At 42.6% G+C, this 26,942-nt stretch overlaps 1 pseudogene; it reads right to left on the bottom strand.

Annotated features, from left to right (window-relative positions):
* Positions 1 to 17,391: 17,391 nt before the first annotated feature.
* LOC142442286 (small ribosomal subunit protein eS1 pseudogene) lies at positions 17,392 to 26,577 on the bottom strand (annotated as a pseudogene).
* Positions 26,578 to 26,942: the final 365 nt, after the last annotated feature.

Here is a 26,942-nt window from a genome sequence, read left to right as displayed (position 1 = left end):
TGAGACATGATGCCCCTCAGTGACTAAGGGCGATACAGGGGACAGCACCGGAGACACAGTGTGGGAATTGCACCTGACCAGATCCCACCACACCGAGGCAAATCACTGGGGGAGTGCAGCGGAACAGCAAGGGAATGGAGTGGCAAGGTCCCCAGGGAATGCTGAAAGTGGACTTTGGGGCCAGGGCGTGGTGCCCCAACAGACTGGACTGAAAAAACGCTCCTAAGGGCCAGCAAACGATCCCTGAACTAACTACAAGCTTTTCTCTTGTGAACTGTTTTGTTCTGTTCTTTGTCAGTGGTTTGTTTTTGTTGTTTTGTTGTCTGGTTGTATACTGTTGCTTTGTTTTCCTCTGTCTTGTTTTCGTGCATGTTAGTGACTCCACAGGTCTGTCTGAATAGGACAGGCTGGATGAACTATCTGGAGGAAAAACAACGGGACCGACAGTTCCGGGGGGTCTTGGGGTGGGGGGTTAGGGGGGTAAGGAAGTGGTGTTAACAAACCCAGGGACAAGGGAAAAACATGGGACCCCAAATGGTAGAGAAGGGGGAGTGGCAGGCATGGTGGGAAATGATCAAGGGTAAGGTTGCTTAGAGAAGAGGTATACTCTAGCCCAGGTGGCGATGAAGCATGGTAGTAGGGCAGGAGGAAAGTCAAGGGAGATGGAGGAAAGAGCTAGGAGTCAAAGGGCATTCATGGAGGTCTAGACAAAGACATGTACATGCAAATATATATAGGAGGATGGGGAAATAGATCTATGTGTCTATATTTATAGGTCACGTATTAAGGTGGCGGAAGGACCTTGGGCCTCTACTCAAACACTCCCTCAATGCATGAATACCTTCTTTTATTAAATTGGAACTCTATGATGCTCACTCTCCCGACACAACGGCTGGAGCCAAAGTGGGTGAACAAGTAAATGTGGTGAAGAAAGCTGATGGTGCCCGGCTATCAAAAGAGATAGTGACTGGGGTCTTAAAGGCTTGAAGATAAACAAGCGGCCATCTAGCTCAGAAGCAACAAAGTCCACATGGAAGAACACACCAGCCTGTGTGATCGAGTGGTCCCAAAGGGATCAGTTACCAGGCATCAAAGAACAAAAAATCATATCATTGACTGCACACCTCCATGATAGGATCGCTGAAGACAAATGGGTGCATAAGCAAATGTGGTGAAGAAAGCTGATGGTGCCCGGCTATCAAAAGAGATAGTGTCTGGGGTCTTAAAGGCTGCTCAACATTTTTAAGAGATTTGGTGCAGCAGAATTGCCCAATGTAGTATATTATTTGCTCTCTGGACTGTTTCTTCCATGATCATTGGTTCTGGATCCAAGCAAAGTGAAATGCTTCACAACTTGAATGTTCTCTGACTCGTGGGGACCCCCATAGGGTTTCTGAGGCTGTAAGCCTTTACCAGAGCAGTTACCCTCTACTCTCTCCTCTGGTGGTTTTGAACTGCTAACTTTGTGGTGAGCACCCTAATGTTTAAGGCAGTATGTCAGCAGGGCTCTTTGCCACAACTCAACCAAAACCCTAGACATTGAGTCAATGCTGACTCCTGGTGACCCTATTGAAGTTTCCAACGGCCGTACCTTCTCCCATGGAGAGCTGATGGATTTGAACTACTGACCTTGTGGTTAGCAATGCAACGCATAACAGAGAGGGCCACCAGGGCTCCTTGTCAGAACTACAGTGGTATATTAATGAATCTGACATGGTTTTGAGTCTGTTAAATACTAGAACTTTTCTGAGCATTACGGAACTTTCTTCCATCAACTAAAATATTTATCAATTTCTTATTTCAGAAGTTTATTCAGCTCTAGAAAGAAAGAAAAACAAAACTCAAAATCTTAACACTCTGCCATCAAGTTCATGTCAACTCATAATGGTCCTGTAGGAGAGGAGAACGGCCCCTGCAGTTTCTGCTCATTTTCTATTTTCTCCAGAGGCACCGACAGGCTCACTAACTCTTCACTGCATGGCCTCTGTCATCTTGAACACTTGATTAATCAATGTTGAAGCCACCTGACAGGCTACATTCAGGCTACATTCAGGCTACATTGGCTACATGCCAATGGACAGGTACTTATATTTAACAATTCAAAAAATATTTATTGAGCAACAAGTCCAATTGTAGGTATAAAAGATATGACTGAGTGTTATCTTCAGTTTCCATTTAACCCTTCACTTCCCCTCAGGTTGAGTCAATTCTGCCTCCTGGCAACCCCACAGGTCAGGCTGGAACTGTCCCAGGGAGATTCCAAAGCTCACATTTTCTGGAAGCAGACTACTCTGTCTTTCTCATACCTAGCAGCTGGTAGGTTTGAACTATTCATCTTTTGGTTTATAGTCAAGTACTTAACCACTGTGCCACCAGGACCTGTTTTCCAGTTTAATAACAAAACAAATATACCAATTAGCAAGAGAAGGTGTGGGACCATAGTATAGAAGAAAGAATATTTGAACTAAAGTTATGGGCCTTTGCTTTTAGTTTGTACTTATATATAAAATTGGTTAATAATACATTATGCTTCTATAAGGATAAAAAAAGATACAAAGAAAATCCATCATTCTATGTTCTTTGTATGGCATTAAAAGATAACGGAATTTTTCCAAACATTTTTGAAGCCCTTCATATGACCCTCAAAACTACCCATCATACATATAAGACACTCATGTCTTGATATAATAATATATACCTGAACATAAATAATATATATGCATATAAGTACTATGATGTATATGTATTTCAATGGTAAGAGGATTTCATGGGATTTGATGGGAACTGAGAATACTCAACTCATGGCTGGGTGATTTGGCCAGGCTTCATGGAGGAGGTATGATTAGATTTGGGACTGAGAAAATTAGATTTCTGAGGAAAATGACTGCTATAAGAAAGAGAGTGCTTGAGGTCAGAGGAAAAGCATTTTCAAGTAAAAGAAATTATGCAGTCGCCTGGGAAGGGTGCTCCCCCAGAGTTTTGATGTTCAGACGCCCAGCTGGCCTGGCATCGTGGAGGAAGAACATTTGCATTATTGTCTCACCCTATTACTATCTTATTAGGAAAAGGTCAAGTGGGAGTTACACAGGGTGCAGAAAGAACATCTCAGAGTTAAGGAAAGGGTGGTAGGCAGAATATTTGCCCCACAAAGATACCCATGTCTTAATCTCTGAAGCCCGTGAATATGTTCCCTTACAGGACCAAATGGATTTTATAAACAAAATTTAAGCAAATGATTGTGAGATGGGTGGCTATCCTGCATGACCCAGCTGGGTCCCATCTTATCACAAGGATCCTTAGTAAAGTGAAATAGAGAAACTAAGATGTCAGAATCAGAGAGAGATTTAAAACCATATAATGTTGGCTTTGAAGATAGAGGAAGGGACCACAAGCCAAGGAATGCAGCGAACACTGCAGAATGCAACGAAATAGATAGATGATCTCCCAGACATGCCAGCAGGAAGGTGATTCTTTGATGCTAGCCCAGTAAGAATCATTTCAAATGTATGACCTCCAGAAATGTAAGACAACCGGAATTCTGATGTTCTAAGGCATTAAGGTTATAGTAACTTGATAGTGCAAGAACAAATAAATCTCTCTTGGAAGAATTGCAATCACAAGACTCCGTAGAAATAAAGATGGTGCAGAAACGTGAAATACCTTAATATAGCTTTTCTGTCAAAAAAGCAGCCTTGGTGTTGTAATGGTTATTCATTGGGTTTTTAACTACAAGGTCCAAAGTTTGAAACCACCAGCTTCCCTGTGGGAGCAAGACAGGGCTTTCTACTCCTATAAAGAATTACAATCCTGGAAACTCACTGGGGCAGTTCTATCCTCGCCTATAGGGGCGCTGTAAATCCACATTGACTTGATAGTTTGATCCCTCTTTCAAGAGCCTTAATGGTATAGTGGATTATGTGTTGAGCCGCTAGTCACAAAGCCAGTCATTCAAACATATCCACTGAACATACCCTTCTGCTCTGGCAAAGATTTAAAGCCTGGGAAAATGTCAGGGGTCATTTCTCCTCACCTTCAGGGGCAATTCTACTCTGTTCATAGGTCCCTGTGAGTCAGAATTGGCTCCAGGGCAGTGACTTTGGGTTTGAGTTTAATCTGTGTCTCTGTAGCTCTCACCAAATTATGGGGTGTATGCAAAACGAATAGTGTGTATGGAACACGAATGGTCATCAGTTTTAATTGCCATTTCCCTAGCTATATAAACCAAAAAATGCTACCTCAGAAGGAAGCACAGAGAGAAGTCCCAAGACCATCGAGGAAAAAGAGGCACCAGCTGAGAATGTGCAAAATTCCTTCCTGAATAGTAGGGGCAACAGAGGTCATGCCTTGCTGGGACCAGAGGCTGAGGCAAGGCACAGCACCAAAACGATGAGACAGTGAGAGCAACAGCTGGGCTACCCGACCCATGAAGAGGTCAAGGGTCCATGTAGCTGAGGACCAGAGAGAGGCACTTGACTTCTAGCTGAGGAAAGAGGTTGCTGTGGACCAAACACTGTATCATTACTATTTTCTGATCCTGGCTTGTGGTAACCTGTTGACTTCCCTAATAGACCCTTATAATTGTGAGTATGTCTGAGGTCTGTGTGGCCATTGTGATGGGTTATCAAACCCAGCAGAAAAGGAGAGTGTCCTGAGAGGAATGGTTGGGGCCAGAATCGCTAAAGACTGATGGCTGGTGGATGTCTCTGAACTCTGTCTTGTGGCCATTGGCTCTGGGCTGGTGTAGAGATAGATTGCCCATCTCCCTTATGTAGAAAAGGTCAGATATGGTGTCCACTACTTTTTTTCAGAAGGCAAGAATTCATCTTATGCACTCTGGATATATTATTAGGAGAGGCCAGTCCCTGGAACCACCACGGGTCCATGAGTTTGTTGTACTTTGGTGGCGTGTGTGCTGCTGGAAGCTATGTCACTTGTATTTCAAATGGGAGCAGGGTCACCCCAAATGGACAGGTTTCTGTGGACTTTCCAGCTAAAGAACAGACTATGAGAAAGGAACCAGATGCCCACTTACGAGGAAGTTCCTCCTGAAAACCTTATGTGTGGCTTTGAAACATTGCCAGAAGTTGAAGGCCTAAGGAATGGAAGCAGGGCATTGTCAGAAATACTGCCCAAGGAGGGGGACTCTTTGGTCAGAAAGCACTAATTGTGACTTTGGTGAAGCTGCTTTCTCAAAGTACAGTCAACCATGGTGACGTGAATGGAGTAAAACGTGGGGGAGGAAAGCCTTCAGGGTCTTCATTTGCTGGTGGGGCACAAGTCAAAATGAGAGGACACAGCTGCAAAAATCTACTAATAATTGAAACATATGAAATATGTATCTAGGAAAATTGGAAGTTGTCTAAGATGAAATCAGACACATAAAAATATCTTAGGATTTTTTGTGTGAGCTGAAATAGGCTGATATTGGCTATTTGAGTCAGAAAATCAGATGGTTTACTATTTAGGGAATGACATGATCAAGAGAAATGGCATCCCACTCATTGTCAAAATGGACATTTCAAGTCTATCTTTAAATACAATTCGATTTGTGATCTGATTATATCCATTGGTCTTCAAAGAAATCCAGTGAATACAACTCTTATTCAAACATATGCACCAACCACAAAAGTTATCTATGGAGAATTAAAGAATTCTATCCATGTCTTCAGTCTGAAATGGATGAAAACATACATCAAGATGCATTGATCATTATTGGCAACTGAAGTGTGAACTTTGGAGACAAAGGGGAAGGAACAATAGTTGGAAATAGGATGTTGGGGGTAGAAATGAAGATGGAGATCACATGATAGATTTTGCAAAGATTTGTTCATAGAAAATATTTTTTTCAACAATGCTAAAGGCATATGGGCTTCTCCAGATAGAACACACAGAAAACAAATCGACAATTTCTGTAGAGTGGGACAACAGAGAAGCTCAAGATCAGCAGCTAAAGAGGCTGGCCCCAATCCCAACTGCATGGTACCTGCTCCTCCCCCAAGAAGAATTTATTTCAGAGGACCCCACTGAATCTGCAACTCTGGGAGAGGGCCATGTCTGATCAGAGCACATGGGAGCAAATGAAGGGGGAGGAAGAGAGGCTGGAGCACAACCTGTCCCACCAAACCTTGACGATACTCCCACTCAGAGCAGCCAATCCATAGAGAGGACCACATGGCTGGTCCCACTATGAGACAAGCCATCCCTTACTGACCCATAGCTTTACAGGGGACAACACTGGAGACACAGTGTGGGAATTCCACCTGATCTGACTCCACCACACTGAGCTAAAACACTAAGAGTGTGCAACAGAACAGCAAGGGGAACAGAGCAATGAAGTCCAGGGAATACCGAAAATAGACTTTGGGGCCAGAGTTTAGTGCCCCAACAGACTCGGCTGGAAAACACTACTAAAGACCAACAAACAATCCTTGGACTAACTATAAGCTTTTCTTTCTTGTTGTGTATTTTTTGTCATTGTTTTTTTTGTTGTTGTTGTTGTTTTTTGTTGCTTGGTTTTGCTCTGTCTTGTTTTTGTGCGTGTTATTATCTCTGCAGGTCTGTCTAAATAAGATAGGCTGGATGAACAATCTGGAGGAGAAAACAACAGGACTGACAGTTCCGGGGGGAACATGGGAGCAGGGAAGGTGGGGGGAAAGGTAGTGATGTTAACAAACCCAGGGACAAGGGAACAACAAGTGATCCAAATCGGTGGTGAGGAGGGTGTAGGTGGTCTGGTAGAATGTGATCAAGGGTAATGTAACTGAGAGGACTTACTAAAACCCAAATGAAGGCTGAGCGTGATAGTGGGGCAAGAGGAAAGTAAAAGGAAATAGAGGAAAGAGCTAGGAGGCAAAGGGCATTTATAGAGACCTAAATAAAGGCATGTACATATGTAAATATATTTATTATTTGAGGATGTGAAAATAGATCTATGTGCATATATTTATAGGTTTAGTATTAATGTAGCAGATGGACATTGGACCTCCTCTCAAGTACTCCCTCAATGCAAGAATACTTTGTTCTATTAAACTGCCATTCTATGATGCTCACCTTCCTGACACACTTGCTAAAGACAAAACAGGCTAATAAACAAATGTGGTGAAGAAAGTTGATGGTGCCTGGCTATCAAAAGATATAGCATTTGGGGTCTTAAAGACTTGAAGGTAAACAAGTGGCCATCTAACTCAGAAGCAACAAAACCCACATGGAAGAAGTATACCAGCCTGTGTGATCACAAGGTGCCCAAGGGATCAGTTATCAGGCATCAAAGAACAAAAACAACAACATATCATTGTGTGCTCACCTCCATGATACAATCGCTGAAGACAAATGGGTGCATAAGCAAATGTGGCAAAGAAAGCTGATAGTGGCCAGCTATCAAAAGAGATAGTGTCTGTGGTCTTAAAGGCTTGAAAGCAAACAAGCGGCCATCTAGCTCAGAAGCAACAAAGCCCACATGGAAGAAGCACATCAACCTGTGTGATGATGCGGTGTCAAAGGTATCAGGTATCAGGCATCATCAGAACAAAAAAAAATGTATTACTGTGAATAAGGAGGAGTGTGGAATGGAGACCCAAAGTCCATCTGTAGGCAATTGGACACCCCCTTACTGAAGGGTTGCAGGGAGGAGAGGAGCCAGTGGGAGTGCAATGTAGCAACGATGAAACATACAAATTTCCTCTAGTTTCTAAAAGCTTCCTCCCCTCCCCCCACTATCATGATGCCAATTCTACCTTACAAATCTGGCTAGACCAGAGGATGTACATTGGTACAGATAGGAACTGGAAATGCAGGGAATCCAGGGAGGATGATCCCTTCAGGACCAGTGGTGAGAATGAGCAATACAGGAATGGTGGAGGGAGGGTTGGGTGAGAAGGGGGGACTGATTACAAGGATCTACATATAACCTCCTCCCTGGGGGATATACAACATAAAAGTGGGTGAAGGGAGACGTTGGACAGAGCAAGATATGACAAAATAATTTATAAATTATCAAGTGTTCATGAGGGAGGGAGCAATGGGGAGGGAGGGGAAAAAATGAAGAGCTGATGGCAGGGGCTTAAGTGGAGGGCAAATGTTTTGAGAATGATGAGGGCAATGAATGTACAAATGTGCTTTACACAATTGATGTATGTATGGGTTGCGATAAGAGATGTATGAGCCCCTAATAAAATGATTTAAATAATAAAGAATTATTTATAAAGGAGGGAGGGAGAGTGGGGGAGGAAGAGGGGAAAATGAAGAGCTGGTACCAAGGCCGCAAGCAGAAAGAAAATGTTTTGAGAATGATGATGGCAACAAATGTACAAATATGCTTGACACAATGGATGCATGTATGTATTGTGATGAGAGCTGTATGAGCCCCCAATAAAATGATTGAAAGAAATTAAAAAAGATCAGCAGCTAAAACCAGGCCAGGACTGACTATGGAACAATCAGATGCTCATATGTACATTCGAGATGAAACTGAAGAAAATTAAAACAAGTCCACAGGAGCCAAAATGCAAACTTGAGGCTCTCGCACGTGGATCTTGAGAACATCTCAAGAGCAGACTTGATGCGTGCACACTGATGACAGAAGATTGATGAGCTGTTGTAGGACATCAAGACCGTCATTCCTGAGGAAAGCAAAAGCTTACTGAAGAGGCAGAGAAGATGGAAATAGATGTCAGGAAAGACTCTGAAATTTGTGCTTAATCTTAAAGTAGCTAAGGCAAATGGAAGAAATAATGACGTCAAAGAGCTGAGCAGAAATGTTCAAAGTGCAGCTCAAGTGGACAAAGTCAAATCCTATAGTGAATTGTACAAAACCTAGAAGTAGAAAACTGAAAAGGAGGAAAATGCTCATCATATCCTGAAACTGAAAGAACTGAAAAGAAAATTCAAACCTCGAGTTGCAATCTTGAAAGAAATATGGGTAAAATATTGAATGATGCAGAAAGCATCAAAAGAAGATGGAAAGAATGCACAGAGCCACGGTACCAAAGGAATGAGTTAACATTCCACAATTTCACGAGGTAGCATATGAACAAGGACCAGTGGTGCTGAAGGAAGAAGTTCAAGCTGCAATGAATGTATAAGCCAAAAACAAGATTCCAGGGGTTCATGGAATACCAATTGAAATGTTTCAGGTCTAATTCAGAAGAGGGTGTGGAACAAGTGGATATTATTACTGATGTCAGTGGATCTTCGCTGAAAGCAGAGAATACCAGAAAGATGTTTCTTTGTGTCTTATTTCCTTTGACTGTGTGGAATATAACAGACTACGGATAACCTTGAGAAGAATGGGAATTTCAGGACATTTGCTTTTGCTTCTGCAGAACTTTTACATGGATCAAGAGGCAGTTGTGCAAGAATACAAAGCAATACTGCATGGGTTAAAAATCATATTATTCAATATGTATTCTGAGGAGATTATCAGAGAAGCTGGCTTATATGAAGAAGAATGTGGCATCAGGATTGGAGGAAGGTTTATTAACAACCTGCAATATGCAGATGACACAACCTTGTTTGCTGACAGTGAGGAGGACTTGAAGTGCTTGCTGATGAAGTTCAAGGATTGTATCCCTCAGTATGGATCACTAAATTTAAAGAAGATCAAATGACTCACAACTGGATCAATAGTTCACATCATGATAAATGGAGAAAAGATTGGTGTTGTCAAGATTTTGTCTTGCTTGGATCCACAACCAATACTCATGGATGCAGTAGTCAGGAGATCAAAAGACATGTCACATTGGGTAAATCTTCTGCCCAAGACCTCTTTAGAGTATTGAAAAGCAAGGATATTTATTTGAGAACTAAGGTGCACTTGATCTAAGCCATGGTATTCCATGCTGTCTCATCGGCATGTGAATATTGGGCATTGAATAAGGAAGACTGAAGCAGAATCAGTGCATTTACATCATGGAGTTGGTGAAGCATATCATGGACTGACAAAAGGACACACAACTGTGTCTTGAAAGAAGTCAGCCAGATGACTCCTTAGAAGCAAGAATGGCAAGACTGTGACTTACATACTTTGAGCATGTTGTCAGGAGAGACCAGTCCCTGGAGAAGGACATCATATTTCATAAAGTAGAGGGGCAGTGAAAGAGCTGAAAGGCCCTCAGTGAGATGAATTGACCAGAGGCTGCACAACAATGGACTCAGACATAGCAACCGTCCTGAGGATGGTGCAGGACCAGGCAGTGTTTAGTTGTCTTGTGCATAGCTTTGCTCTGGCTTGGAACTAACTCACCGGCAGCTAACAACAATGACAAAGTCCCCGGAAAAGGATACTGCACTTGGGTCAGCAAAACAGAAAAACTCGCAATGAGGTAGATTGATGCAATGACTTCAAACAAAATGACAATTACAAGGATGGCTGAGGCCTGGGTAATGTTTTGTTCGGTTGTACACATGGTCACTATGCGCTGGAATCAACCCGACAGCACTGACCACCACTGGCTTTCAATGACAACAATAAGAAAAGACTAACTACCATGGGGTCAACTCTGACTCACAATGCCCAATAGGGCAGAGTAGAAGAGCTTTAGAGGGTTTCAGAGACTGTAAATCTGTCTAGGAGGAGAGAGCCTCATTTTCCTCCCGAGAGGTGGCTTGTGGGTTTGTACTGCTAATCTTACGGTTAGTTGCCCAACTAAAACTCTCTATGCCACATGGGCTGTCTGATCCTGGTTCTACTTTGCCCTACAGGATCGCGATGTTGGAATGCGCTCCATTGCAGTGAGTACTAAGAGAGAAGGAGACTAATGTAGAGAAGCAGCCAGAGCATTGAAGTGAGGCCTATGCAAATGAACAAAGCTGGAGCTAGAGGCTCATCTTACTAGAAGATTCCTGACAAGCACTGACATTCTTTCTATCTCCTTTTCTCTAATTATTCACTCTCTCCTTTCCTCTCCTACGTGTTTGCATATGTATATCTTACCTGTTTCACTAAGAAGCCCTAATAGCGTAGTGGGGATGCCTTGGGCCACAAATCACAAGGCCTCCAGTTGTAATCACCAGGCACTCCTTTCTACTACTGTAAAGAATTACAATCTCAGAAACCCACAGAGGCAGTTCTACTCTCTACCATAGGATCTCTATGAGTCGGAATCGACTCGAGGTTCATGAGAGTGAATCTGTCACTGAAAACTCCACAGCCAAGGCCACACAAGTTCCCCAGATACCAGTGATTCTCATTTTCCCCTGTTCCAAACAGGAAAATACAGGCCTCCCCATACTTCCTCTTAACTAAAGTTCAATGGGATTTTCCTTTGCAACTTGCTAAACGCTTAGGGACTCTGTAAAAGAAAATACTTATAAACATTCCCACTTTTATGGTCATTGACGTATTTTCTTTAAATTGGTCCTGTAGATATATTAATTCTATGACACCAAGATAGACCTGTTGCCCTCACCTACTGCCAACGCCAAAAAAAAAAAAGGCTTGCTTTTAGCTTTTTAGATGCCCCTTTACCCCTTCAGCCTCTCCCATTCTAGTCAACAACAATGCAGTAACATGGACGTAGGAGATGAACAGAGATGATATCTCATCTCTTCATGAACAAAGGAATCTTCTTTTTCTTGGTTATGTTTATATCGAATGCACTATACCAGAATCAGTTTGAGCTTTCCTACCTTTCAAAAAGACCCCTTTGGTGGAGGGTTGAAGAAGCATTTCTCCCCCAAGGAAAAGATTTTTGAAACTATGCACCAACCAGTTTTTCAGTCATTTAGTTGAAGCTCTTGAACTTCACAGATGGACATAAAGATCTTCTTCATTGGTTTAGTAGATGATCAAAGTTATTATTATCATAACTGATGAGATTAAAAGCTATTAATGTGGGAGTATTCACATATTGTTTGTCTTCTCCTGGGCCCTAATGAGGATCATTTCATTTTTAGCTGTTTCCCTGACCTCTTCTTGGGAAAAGGATGGCCTTTTTCCAGCTATGAAGCTGTAACTACCTGCATAATAAGTTACCAAGGAAGACAGAATGAAGAGAAAAAATTATACATGTATTTAATACAATGAGGGTGGAGAAAGTGGTGGGTATTTAGTTTGTTTTGTTTTTTGCCTTCTTCGAATAAAACATTGAAGAAATTTGAGCTGGAGCAAGTGTGGGTATGGAAAAAATGAACAAGAAAAAAGGACCTTTTAATAAGTGTTGGTTTAAAGTATGTGTTTGGGTGTGTTTTAATGTCCTTTAGGATATTTAAGTAGGGTGTGCAATTTATGATTAATTACTTATAGCAATAGAATTAAATCTCTTAGCATGATTTTAATTACTGAAAGCCACATGATTTCTGAGTTTATAAGTTATTTCTTTATCCAGCAACATTTCACATATATTTGCCATGTGTCAAGCCAGTGTATACAAAGATGGGTAAGATGACTTCCACTCAGGAGGTCAGGGTCGAGAGTAGAGATGTCTCTGTAAACAATACAGTAAGCATATTGGTGGTTATTGATGGGGATGGTGGACCTCCAAATGGTCATTGCCTTAAGGCTTAGGCCTTACAGAGGGAGGTTACTTTGGATGAAGAAAGAATACAGAAATGGAACCATGTGCTATATTCTTGTGTAGCTTTCTCCCAGGAAGAATGTGAGTTGCTCATATTATCTATGGGTGTATGTGTTCCATTTGGACTTAAAATCCTGGTAAGCCATGAAGACCAGAAAAGGTTCCTCATGATTTCAAGCATGAGTCTGAAGCAAGAGAGAAAATAGATTGTAGACAAATGGGCTCTGGTCTAGACCCGGAGGCTGTCTGTCCCAGTGTGGACAGCACGGCATTTCGTAAGGACAGAAATTGAAAAGGGCACTATGATTTTGCTGAAGGAAGATCAGGTGATTGCCAACTTCCTTCAAAACTGCAGCTTGATTGCTCATGCTTCGAGCGCATGTTCTCACTGCACAGCCACACGTGGCTCAGCTGGCTCGCTGTGGGCATGTGAGTAATCTACGCTCGGTGCTGGGCACGAGGCAGATGATGCATCATGACAAGGAATATATTCCATCTCGGTGGTTTTAATAGGATGGAGCAAGATGACAACCAGGAAGGAAGACAAAGTCATAAATAAGGATATATTCTTGAGACCAGTGCTTTCTCTTTCACGTCTATTTTAGCGCAGGTGTGAGGACGAGAAAGGCACTATGAGACAGAATTTGAACCAAGTTTCGTTCTTCGGGATTGGTTATTACACTCAGTAAGGAGGTGATACTGAGTCTTGATTTATCCCTCAGTGAAGAGAAGAAAGGAGACAGTAGCACAGTGGCTCTCAACCTTCCTAAGGCTGCGACCCTTTCATACAGTTCATGTTGTGGTTACCCCCGCCCCAAACCATAAAATGATTTTCATTGCTACTTCATCACTCTCATTTTGCTACTGTTAGGAGTCAGGCAGCCCCTGTGATAGGGTCGTTCGACCCCCCCAAAGGGGTCGCGACCCACAGGTTGAGAACCACTGCAGTAGAGGAACCAGACTGACATTTCTCGAGTTTCTGTGGTGTCAGTGATTATGCTGGACCCCTTAATCATGAGGTCACTAACCCAGACTATCAGGAGGGAGAGGTATGGAGACATGATTCACTGACTTGCTCCTGGGATGCTAGTCTGCTGTGAATAGCAGCTAGCATTCGTGGTGAGTCTCTGCATGGTGCAAATGGTTAACACATTTGGAGGTGTGAGTCTACCTGGAGGTACCTCAAAAGAAAGGACCGGCATTCTGTTTCTGAAAAACCAGCCATTGAAACACTATGGAGCACATTTCTTCTCTGACACACATGGGCCATCATGAGTCAAGGCTGACTGGATGGCAACAGGTAACTGGTTAATACTCATTGAGCCTTCACCCTGAACTAGCACTGTGCCAAGTATTAATTCATTTATTTATTTGGTTGTTTGTTTGAAACCCCAATAACAGCCTTGCAAGTAAGCCACTATTACTTTCTCCCTTTTCTATGGGAAGACATTGAGAGCAAGCTAAGTTAAAGAACAGAGACCGTTACAAAGACCTCTGGCTTCCATACCGCTGGTGTCCACATCCTGGGTAGACGACTGTGCCTGTGTAGATTACTTAACCTCTCTTGACATTTGTGCACTTTAAACAGTGATTGGCTCATTGGAAGAGCTTAGTAAATGTTAGCTATTATCAGGAATCTGAAATAGCAGGCAGGTATCCCTGTTGGGAAGGGCATTTACAGCTTAGTCTGAAATATCCAAGATACGAAGCACATGTTTTGAGGTCAGTATGTATACAACACACACACACACACACAGATATTTTACATGTTGGTACTCAAGAGTTGTGTATTAACCTCTCTAGTTCAGCTTCTACCAGGATGAGGTAGTTAATTTATTGTGCCAACCTGGCCAATAAACACATGTGGGGTTAATTGAAGGGTGGAGTGATAAATGGCTTGGTGAGTCTTGCCTTTCTAGTTCTCGGGTCCCTTGCTTTTTGATGGTCGAACCAGGTTACAGATGCCTTAGCCAGTTCCCTGCTTTAGCTGGCAAGGCTCACTTCCTGCAAGACATCCCTAAGAAGATGCATGGACTTTCCCCAATGCAGCCCTGGGTGCTGAAGCACCCGTGTGGAGACCCCTGCCAGTGCTGAGATGCTTACACATTAACTGACTCGGCTTTCCTCCTGCACTCAGCGTCATTGCATCTGCTTTGTGTGATGGAGGAAGACTTTCTGGATTGGTATTGGACATATGGGTTAATGAACTTGTGGGCTTGGGCAGCACTGGTTTCCTGATGCACACTTAACCTTTATATAAAGCTCTCTCTTATACATGAGTTTCTGTGGATTTGTTTCTCTAAAGTACTCAGACTAACACACAGGGTTCCATGTTCCTCTTTCATTTCCCCTTTGGGTTGGGGTGAATATGAAGTGTGAATCAAGGATGTCAAATGATAGGTGTTTCTGAGTGTTGCGACATGCAAGTCAAAAGGCCACCAGCATCCTGATAGTGGAGTGTCTAAAACATGAAGCACGTTCAATAAGTAAAGACATCTCTATTTTATAATGCCTGGGGAATCTTTAATGAAAGATCTGTGATCATGCCGAAAAGGCTAGTTTGGAAAGATGAAAACTTCACTCTTTAAATGAGAACTTCATGAAATAATTTTTGATGCCAATAAGGTGAGGAATTGGGTTTTTTCTTGAGTTCATTCACAATAGTCATTTTTACATAAAAAGTTTAACTGCACTACATTTTATAGAATTATGGCATGCGTTTAAAATTACTTTTTATGGTGAATTAAACAAGGGCTTACAGATTAGATCTTCATCTGTATTCATAGATCCAACCTCTCAATGATTTCCCCAACTCCCTCTTGTTGGACTTATCTTCCTCTCCACCCAAGCTACCACCTGTCTATCCTCTAGCCTGTGTTTTTCTCTCCTTCCTTCCTCCACTAACTTCCATAACCAGCAACGTGTGGTTTTGTGTATGTGTGTGTGAAAGTCTGATCTTAATACAACAGTTCTCTCAGACAATAGCTACCCTTTTGTGATTCACTAATTTCACTCTAATGTTCTCTAAGTCCCTCTATACCACGGACTGCTTCAGTTTCATCACTGTTGTTTAGCAATGCATACTCTTCCATTTTGTATGTGTGACATCACTTATCCATTCATCCACCATTAGGTGTTCATCTTCTTGTTACTGAGAAATGTGCGGCAGTGAAGATGACTGCGCCTGTTCATTCATGGTTCTTGTTTCGTTGGAGTACACCAAGCAGAAGACTGCTGGTCATATTGGTACTTCTCTTCCCTACTTTTTGAGGGACCTTGGTGGCATAGGGGATAACATGTTGGGCTGTTAGCCACAAGGTCAGCAGTTAGAAATCACTAGCCACCTGTGGGAGAAAAAGAATGCTTTCTCCTCCCATGGAGAGTGACAGTCTCAGAAACTCACAGGGGCAGATCTGCTCTGTCCTATAGGGCCACTATGTGTTGGAATTGACTTGGTGACAGTGAGTTTGGCTTATTTTGGGGGTGGGGGGGTTGTGAAGTCAGAAAAAGTGGAATGCGTCCCCTCTGGCATTTCTACAATTATTAAAGACTCATAGAAGACAGTGAGTTAAATGATCATTTATTTGTTTTCAATGGGACATAAAGACATAGAGTCATATTTTTCCTTTTGAATGACTATTTTCTGCAAGGCTGTTGTATTTAGAAGGCTAAGCACTCTGATGACGGGAGGGGAATGCTTGAGGCCTCTTCCAGAACTAGCCCAGCTCCCTCGGCCTTTCGCAACCTGAGGAGAGAAATCTGCAGCCTGGCAGAGAATCAGCACAACCCAGGTCCAATCAACCACCAAAGACCCATCATCAGGAGCGGGCATCCTATTTCTGTTTTAATGTCACTGTTCCTTTTTCCTCCTCAGTCACCCTGCTCCTGCTCTGTTATGATGTAGGCTTGGCCTAGTTACATAGATCAATCCCCCAAGAGAGATGGCATGATCTTGGGAACAAAATGGATAATTCATTTGAATAATTTAATCATTTTTCTATGGGAATATTTGAATATCAAATAACTTAAATGATTGAAAATTGACCAGTCAGTATCTCCTACCCAACAATATGAGGTCTTCAGTGAGGTTACCAGGGTAATCTGTTTTGCCACGGGATTTAAAAAAAAAAAAAAAGGCCCACTTAAGGCCAAATGATGTAGGGAAGACCCAGCTTGGAGTGGACTGTTAATGTACTCCTCTTGGGAAGACATCACTTTCTGTTTCCAACGTGAAAAGAGCAGAACAAAAAGTTTAAACAAGCTAGAAAGGATATCACCTAGTGCCTGCCTAAATGAGAGAATCATTGCCGCCCAATAAAAAATTGAGGCAACAATAACTAAGATCACCTTCGTAACATTTCTTACTACAATTAGCTCAATTGGAGCTCAGGGTTGGTTTTTTGTTTTTGTTTTGTTTTAGGATACAAGGTGAAGCACATTGTTCCTCACGAGGGCTAGTCTCTGTCCACTCTGGATGCTCTGGGGAGGAAGAAGAGTAAGGAAGGGTCGACAGGATCTCTCTTCTCTGTTTCATCATTTCCCTACCTGCCTGCACTCCTTCCCCTTAGTGTATGGGGAGCAGGGATTTAACAATAGGCCCCTGTGCTGCCCTGCCTCCTCCCACCAGGATGCTTGGGATCTGAGTGGGAGAAGAGGCGAAGGGAAGCTTCCCTTTCAGTTTCCTTGGGACAAGTTTGGTTTAGTTTTGTGGGTAAGTGGCCCAGATGGAAGCTTTGCCTTTTTGTCCCTCCCATGAAGGCTCTAGGGGCTTCAAGATAAAGAAAATGCTGAATTCTCTGACTTCCCTGGGTATTTGTAGGTGTTTCTTCTTGTTTTTTTTCACAATAAGAGTTTTTATTTATCAACATTAAGTCTGAATTTTAAACAGATTCTTGAACTGGTGGCTCATAGCCATCAGCTCATTCCACTTTTGCACCTGTCCCATCGCTAGCAGTTTTTCGAGAACTGCCACCTATACCATGAAGCTCCATGACTTTTCTCAATTCAAACTTGGGCTTTTTCAGCATCTTTACTTTTCTGACAAACACATCATGGAGAGGATAAATAGACTGGCAAGCCTTTTCTATGTCTTTCCCAATGCTGTCCGAAATCACTTTATTGACCACTTCTTTCAGTCATTTGTCTGCCCCTCTCAGGTCATGATTTCCATAATTTTCTTTCGAATTTGGTGGACCTACTGGTGCTGAGCATAAGAGGTCTTCCGAATCTGATTGTTGCGTTTTTTAGTAAAACCAACACAGAACAGACGAAGTAGATACCCATCGGTAGTCTTGACATCAACATGAGCTTCAGTCATGGTCTGCCATTTCTTGACCATGGAGCACATCTTGTCCCGTGTCAGGTCCATGCCATGAAAGTTGGTCAGGCAACTTTTCCCCTGAACATTCTCGGCAATTAACTTAAATTTCCTAAAGACAACCTCATCATTTTGCAGATCGGCAAGGCTCACTTCAAAACTCGACCCCTGGGGCCATCAGATGCAATTGTGGTTCCTTGAGTCCTGCTGACTACTGTTTTCCCGATATTCCTTATATCCAACATAGCTGGTGCTTTCACATCATACCAAACTTTCTTAGAAAATTATCAATGACTTTCTTCTTAGCTCCTTTTGCCACCTTTTGTAAGGTGCTTGCTCTTGCCAACCACCATGGTGTCGTGCAGAGAGCCAAAAGGGTACAGATGCTTCTTTAAGGCCACTGCCATTCATCCTTGGCACAGTAAAAGATCCCCAATGTGTTCAGGTAAAGAAATAATTGAAGCATATTTAGAACATTCCCAATGGGAGTTACACCACCTTTAATACCATGGGAGATAACTAGACAGGCCAGGACAGTGGCTCATCACAGCTAACCCAAACCCTCAGCCACTGAATGGATTCCCACGAATAGCAACCCTATCTGGAAACATCAGGTTCCAAAGGCTGTAATTCTACACAAAAGCTGACTGTCGCATCTCCGCATTCCCCATGACCTCTTATTCTTGCAATCGTCCTCGCTTCAATTAGTGTAAGCTCTTTTCTTCCAGTCCCTCAGGGAAAACCCGTACTGGTTTCTTTGACTTATCTCCTTTTCTCACCTCCCATCAATACTTTCATGAGAGTGTGACTCAAATCAATGATTTCGGTGGCCGCTCTACTTCTTCTTCTCTGCCCCCCCACCCCACCCTACCCCCACCCCTCCCCACTGATTGGAACCAGAACTCTGGTACAGCTCTCCCTCTACAGCCCTGCTTGAGTCCCCATTACTTCACCATAAGACGATGGCAATAGTCTCCCCACTGACCATGTGGTTGCTGCTCTAGGCCCCTTCATTCTGCACAAGGCAGCCTCATAAAGCAAGAGTCACATCATGTCGCTCGCCAGCTCAAAACCCTCAGTAGGTTCCTGCCTCCCTCAGTGTGAAAACCAAAGCCATCATAATGCGCTCACTGCCAGACCCTATACTCCCCGTCCTGGGTTACCTTGCTTTTTCTTATTCTTAGTTGGGATTTAATACATATATCATATCATTCCGTGTTCCAATCATATCAAGTGGAATTGTACAATGGCTACCATAATCAATTTCCAAACATTCTTTTACTGCATGGACCCTTGAAATTGTCCCTTTTACCCCACCTCCATCACTGCCCCCCACAAACTCCTGGTAGGTTCCATATACCCAAAAACCAGAAAAGCATATAACACAGCTTCAAGAGGGTGACCTTCATTGACATAGCACCTCTGAGACACGCTCTCATACGAACAAGCAAAAACCAAACAGTACAATACAAACCAAAAATACAGAAAAAATTGGAAACTAGATCAGGTCCAGCGTGCATCACAGGGGGGATCTACTGACAAAGTTTTAACTGTTCAAGACAGATGGACGCCTTTCATCTTCTGTACTCCCCTCTCCCAAGCATTCTGTTAACTGACCACTTTCCTCCCATCCTTCATTTTTAGGTGAGGGGAGGTCTCCGGAGGATTATCTCCTAAGTAGTTCCACATATGAATCCTGGGCCCCACTGTCATCCACTGCCTTCTGGACACCGGATTCTCAGAGTTTAGGCTCGGATACTGATTCCTCCTTTAACTTCGGATTCTATGGATTCCAATCCTTCATGACTGATGATGGCGAGCTTCTTCCATGTGGACTTGGTTGACATCTCACTTAGATGACTGCTTGTTTGGAGACAAGCCTTTAGGACCCCTGACACTACTTTATTGGATAGCCAGGCACCATCTAAATTCTTCACCACACTTTGCTATAGCACCCATATCTTCTGTGTTCCCTTCCTGAGGACAAGAACTGAGCAGGGTCATGATGTAAGAACTAATTGTTCTTAAGTTGGAAGTGCGACTTAGTGCAAGCCCAAAACCCATTCCTGGATCTATGCTTTTCCGTCTTCTTTTATTTTCTGTAACTTGGGAGTTGATATATCTTGGTTACCTTTCTGACCTTAGCTCCTAGATAACTGGAATTTATAACTGCAGTATTTAGTAAATGAAAGAATGAGTCAGATACTTATTATAGATTTATTTCTTTGTTTATTTATCTTTCTTAAACACAGAAGCTAGACTATAATATATCCTCCCAATATGTTTATTGAATCAATAAATATGTAGCTGAACCCAGACCGACTTTCAAGCCTGTGTCCTTAACCCACTCTATATCACAGAGACAGACTTTAGGTGCTTCAGATTTTGTTATATATACAAATTCCCCTTACCTTTTCCATTCACTGTTTGTGTTTTACCTATGCTGTGGCAATTTCACACTGCATCTACCTGGTTTTTGGTCCTTTAAATATTTTTTTAAATGTATTTTTTGTTGTTGCCAAGAATAAGCACAGAATGCAACATTTTCTACAGGTTCAATCCAGTGACGTCGACTATATTCTTTGAGTCATACAGCCAACCTCACCCTCATTTTCTGTGTGGGTCCCCCCTCATTACCATGAAAACACTGCTCCCGAGGTTCTCATCCATTCCTTCCAGGTATTGATGCCAATTTTGATCCCATATAGATAATTCTTAAAAGAGCATAATGCTCAAGGCAGGCTTTTTAATTAGCTAAGCAACACCATTACTTGGTTTTAAGAAGACTCCGGGGGATATTTTTGGTTAAAGGTTTAAATATTTGATTTAAAGGGTATGAAAGGCAATACTTTCAGGAGTTCATCCAGCATTCATGGATCCAGAAAGTCTGGAGTCCATGAAGATTTGAAATTCTGTTCTTTATCGAACCCCTGTTGATGTTTCTTTTATGGAATCTTTGACGACGGTGACCAGGCCTGGCAGCCAGGCACCATCCAGTTCTGACGTCATTGCAAAGGAAGCAGTTGTTCATCACGGCGATTAGTCGCCCTTTCCGTTTCCTCCTCTTGTCCCTCACGTTTCCTTTTCCTCTGTTCCTCCAGATGAAGAAACCAGTCGTGACTTGGATGGCTTCTTACAAACTTTTAACACACCCCCTTCTGCCCACTGCACAAGGAACTAGGAGGTAGAACAGAGCCTCTAAACATTATCAAGGCAATTAAATGTCTCCTAGAATCATGACTCCAAATTGAGGAATTAAATCACATGAGATATGCAGTCTGTGTGTGTGTGTGTGTTTCTTCGTCATGGTTGTGAATAGGTCTATATATCTTTAGCCAGTTCAACTTTTTGCAGGTGTAAAAAGTCATTGCTTACCTTAGCCATCTGTGCAGCCCAATCTTTACAAGGTGATTTTCATCACCTCAACTCCGTACCCCAAAGGCAGTAACGTTCTCTCCTCTCTGGCACATGTTGGCCTATTTAAGTGAGGTCACACAATACTTTCCCTTTTATGATGGATGTATTTCAATCTGCATAACATATTTTTAGTCCCATATCATTCGTGGCATGTATCAGGACTTCATTTCTCTTACTGGTTGGAGAATACTTCATTGCATATGTGCCCTACATCTTGCGTATCCATTCATCTGCTGACGGGTCTTCAGGTTGTTCCCCCCTTCAGGTTATTGTGACTAGTAGGCAATGAACAGTGGGGACAAGTCTCTGTTTGAGTCTCTGCTTTCAAGCCTTTTGGCTCATACACCTGGAAGCGGAGTCACTGGGTCTTATGATAGTTCTATATTTAGTTTTTAGGGAAGCGCTAATGTTTTTCTAGAATAGCTGTGCCACTCTGCATCCCCATCAGGAATGCTTAAAGGGTGGTTTCTCTCTCCTTCGTGTGAATGGTTGCCACAGCCAATATTTCACAGTCCTGAATTTGCAAATAGCGGCTGTGAGGAGGCTCGGACTTTCCATGTGATGTAAGAAAACTTGTCAAGTACTTAGCACAGAGTATCAGACGATCCAAGTTAGTCCCCTTTTCTCTCTCAGGGCAAAGAAAGCACACCGTTTAGTTCAACACTAAGCCGAGGCTATGGCTGGAGGAGGTGGGGACTTAGACATGCCCGGAGAACATCTTCTTCGTGTTGCTTTACAGACGAGCAGAGTGCTTCCTCTGTAGGCTTTGTTCCTCATTTACATCAACTATCAGAATGTGGAAGTGAAAATCGTCTCCCTCAAACCTCTCACTTCCTTCCTCTTTACAGGAAGGACTGTGCTCTTGCTTTCTGAGAAGGATTCCTGGCTAAGGGACCTTTGGGGGCCATGTTTTTCTTGAGTTTCAGCAGAAGTGTCGCTTGCTAGCTTGGTGAGCTTGAGAAAATATTAAGGATTGAACTGTGTCGGCACAAAGTAAGTGTTGGACTCCTAATTTTAGCACGTGTGTGCACAATCAAGTCAACTATAATGCAATGTTATTGCTCCTGCTGTGAGGCGCATCGAGTTAGTTCTGACCCAACGTAACCCTCTGCATAGCAGAATGAAGCACTTGCCCAGTCCTGCATCACCCTCGAAACTGTTGATAAATGCCCCAAGCTTCCATAAAACAATACAATATAACGGAACCATTTCCTTTGGATCATGGTGCTGGAGAAGAACGTTGAAATTACCATGGACTGCCGAAAGAACAGACAATTCTGTCTTGGAAAAAGTTCAGCCAGAGTGCTCGTTAGGGCCAAGGTTGAAGAGACTTGTTCTCATGCACTTTGGGCATGTTGTCGGAGAGATCAGTCCCTGGAGAAGACATCCTGCTTCGTCAGGTGGTGGGGCAAGGAAAAGGAGGACGACTTTCGACAAGATGGATGGACACAGTGGGCGAACTCAAACATATAAACAATTGCGAGGATGACACAAACCCATGCAAGATGTTGTTTACTTGTAGGTTTGTTATAAGTCAGAACTGATTGGATGGCAACTCACAAGAACATGGTCGTTCTATATCTGTTTGCTTGTTTACTTTTTATTGTGAATTAGGTGAAAGTTTAAAGATCAGTTTTACATTCAACGATTTATACTTATTTCCTTTGTCTCAACTCATCCATGGCAACCCATCCAGACACCATCACATATCCAACTTCATGCTTGTGTTTCCTGCTTCCATCCCTCCATCTTTCTAATCCCCAGTACTTTGTCTTTGGGTAACTGCTGCCCTTTGGCTTTTAAATGGAGCAAATTGAATTCCAGACATGAAGAGTAACTAAAAACCATGGTCTTGGGTGTTCCACCATTCTCTAGCCAACCAGCAATCTTGGTCTCTTTTATAGATGTAGGTTCTGTTCCACAGTTTTCCTCCCTCTCTGCGCAGGACCCTTCTCAGAGCAGTGGTCATAGTAGCCAGGCCTCAGCTAGTTCTTCTGGTCTCAGGGTTGTGGGGACTGATGTTTTGAGGGTCCACTGGACGAATTACTTCCATACGTCTTTAGATTTTCATCCTCTTTTTTTCATTTTCTGGTGGGGAATGGTCCATGGTTACACATTAGACGGCTGCTCACAAGCTTCCCCCGACCCCACTTCTGTGAATTCAACATTTATTAATTACATACCCCCCAAAGTAGAACGATGCAGGGGGGGAGGACTACACAAGCAGATACCTACACCTTTTCCTGGATTATGGGCTATAGTATAAAAATTTTCATTACCAATGTGGATTAAGCATTTTTTATTGGAAAAGGGGGCTGTAGGTCAAATAATTTGGGGATAACTCATAGCATTTAATGCAGCGCATTAACCTTGTAATGTATGTTATACCAAATGACCTTAGTGTCCACTGAGACCCCGATCCAGAGGTCTCAAAGGGTTTGATTATCTCTAAGACATTTCCATACATCTCTGTCCCCACCCCTCCACCCGCATATACTCCACCACATCCATGGATCCATTTATAGCAAAGGTAAATACATATGGCTATTATCTAACTATGTGTCGAATTTTTATATATTCATGAGTATACTCCTAATCCCCTTCCCACACCTGCTCACCCTGCATGTCTCTGCAGGCATCTACTAGAAGATCACCACTGCTGCAGGCTTGTGTAGACAATAGTAATGACCTTGAACTCTTCAGGCCTCCAAATGCCATGTCCTGCCTCCATCGCTTTTTGTCAACCTCGCTCCACACTTGTCTACCTTCTGGCCTCTGACTCTGCCCCCCTCCCCGCCTCTCCCAACCCTCATACCCATTAAGGAATGTTTCCTTTAGTGTGAAAAGCTTTGCTTGACTTTTACAATAGTGGGCTCGTACAACATGTTTCCCTTTTTGATGGGCTCAATTCACTCAGTGTAATGTCTCCCAGGTTCATCCATGGTATGAAGCGTTTCACTGGTTCATCGTTATTTTTTAACGTCACACGGTATTCTGTTGTGCATATTTCCTAAGATTTGCTTACCTGGTCTCCCAGTGAGAGACAGTTAGGTTGCTGTCACCTCTTTGCCAGTGACTGCTGTAATGACCGTGGCATACATATTCATGTCATGCCTTTCATTTCTCTAAGATAGACATTAGTGCAGGGATTGCTTAGTCATATGATATTTCCACCCCCAATTTTTTGAGGAAGCCCAAAATCACGTTCTTCCATGGGTGCATTGCTTTCCAGCCCCATCAGCAGTGTCCGGGGCTCGAGCTTCAGCCCCTCACCCGCCCTGCTTGTTTTCTAGGATCTGTTTTTGGTTTTGTTTTCCCTTTGTACTTGATGCTGAGGGGAGGTGATCTCTCACTCTTGTCCTGATTTAGCTCTCTCCAATAGCCTGTTTTGGTTGGCCATCTGGATATCATTTTTGGCAAAGTATCTCTCTGCCCATTTTAAAATCAGGTTATTATCTTTTCCTCGCTGAGGTGGAGACATGTTCTACATATTTTAGAGATGAGTTTCTTGTTTGAAGTGTCATTGCCAAAATATTCTCTCCAGTTTGTGGGCTCCTTTTCGATTCTTTTGTTGAAATCTTTTCTGTTCTTTTTTGGTCCCGACTGCCTTGGTTGGAGAAGCCTGGGCTCATCTTGTAGGCCCGTCTATCTCACATAACGTGCATGTCCTGATCATGACCCTGATCCTGCTTCTATAGTCTCACTTGTAAATGATTCATCTGCCACTGGGCATGGATTTGTGATAGTTCCCTTTGTTCCATGCCTTATGTAACTAGCATCTGTTTGTGGATCCTCAGACGCCATTGCGCCCTCACACACGTGGCCTCCCACATCTGAAGGATGTCTGTGTCTTTGTGTTGTCTATGTCCCTTTTAAGACTTACTGTGCTCCTTAAATTGTATTTGAGGTTGGGGTCTTCTTTGCACCCTAAGATCCAGAAAGCAAACACAATAGAGAAGATCCCACTTCACCTAAAGGAACTGGTTGCCAAGAAACCATTTTGAATACATGCACATGCAGGACTAATCCATTTAAGAGGGAGAATGTAAAGGAAGCTCAGTAAAATGTTGATATTTGAGGAATCTGGTTGAAGGGTATTGGAATTCTTTGTAGTTTGTTTTAGTTTTGTTTTCTCAGAGCCCACAATACCAATTTTTATTATTGCTTTTTTAAAACAAAGATTACAATCAATACTTCAAGATGGAAAGGTCAGTCATATACTGATTTCAGGACCCATTTATTTGGGCATTTTTCTCAATGACATTGATAAGGGTTCTTCATGTTTCCCTCGAGTTTGTTGTTGTTCAGTGACATGGGTTGTTGGTTGGGACCCATAGTGAACCGATGCACAACAAACAGGAAACCTCACCCGGTCCTGCAGCAGCTGTAAAATGGTCCTCTGCCTGAGCCCATTGTTGCAGCCAGTGTCATTTTGGATGCTCATGATGTCATCTGACAACTCATCAGTTCTCTGTCATTCGTGCTTACTGTGTCGGATCTATTCTTGAGAGGTTCCTTCAGCTTAGGTAGGAGATACAGGGTTGCATTTTGGCTGCCATGGACTTGTTTTAATTTTCTTCAGCTTCAACTTGAACCTGAATATGAGCACCTGATGGTTTCTTCCACAGTTGGTCCCTGGCATTGCCATGACTGATGATATTGAGCGTCTCCATCGTCTCTTCCTACAAGTAGAGTCAATTTGATTCTTATGTCTTCCATCTGGCAAGGTCAAGTGCATAATTGCCACCTAAGGTGTTGCAAAAAGTATTTGCAATGAAAAAGTCACTGGTCTTGCGCAATTATATCATCTGATCCCTAGCTTCCTTTCTCTCACCAAAGCTCTATTTTCCAAATACTGATCCTTCCTGTTTCTTACTTTGCACTCCAATCACCAGTAATTATCAGTGCATCTTAATTGCATGTTTGATCAATCTCAGACAGCAGAAACCGGTTAAAAAAATCTTCATTTTCCTCCATTTTGACATTAGTGTTTGCTGTTAATCTGGATGATAATTATACTCACTATTTTTCTTTATAGGTGTATCAATACTATTCTATCACAAATAACATTTTTTTCTGGATAAATCTTGAGATACTTTAAAACAATGAAAACTCCACTCCTCTTCAGTTTCTCTTTCCCAGCATAGTAGACTATACATTTTTCTGATTCCAAGTGACCCAAACCAGTCTATTTCAGCTCACTAATGCCTCAAAGTGAGACATCCTATTTCATCTTTTATGACTTCCAATTTTTCTAGACTCATACTCCGTACATTCCATGATCTGATTATTAATGGGCGGGTCCAGCTGGTTCTTCTCATTTTGAGTCATGCCATATCATCCTATGAAGGCCCCAAACTTTACTCGATCTACTTAGCTAAACTCTACTCTGTAAGTCAACTGTACTCTGAGGAGGCCGCTCTTCCCCAGTGGTATGGAGCATTTCTGCTCTGTAACACATGAGATGGCCATGAGTTGGGAATGACTAGACAGGAAAGTTTTTTTTTCTTCATTTGATTGATTTTTACATATGTGGAAACCAATAAGAATGCATAATTCAGGGATTCAGGTCAAGATGGCACCCAGGTGAGCAAGCACATCCTGAGGACTCTTTCATGCAAGGTGGGTCTAGTGTCCAGGGGAAAGATTCTGGTGAGTGAGAGAACCCCCTGGGACAACGCCCCCTCCACCACACA

Source organism: Tenrec ecaudatus, chromosome 3, assembly GCF_050624435.1.
Source record: "Tenrec ecaudatus isolate mTenEca1 chromosome 3, mTenEca1.hap1, whole genome shotgun sequence".
Classification (NCBI taxonomy): Eukaryota; Metazoa; Chordata; class Mammalia; order Afrosoricida; family Tenrecidae; genus Tenrec; species Tenrec ecaudatus.
The sequence above is the reverse complement of the archived record's forward strand: the minus strand, read 5'-3'. Positions and strand labels throughout refer to the sequence as shown.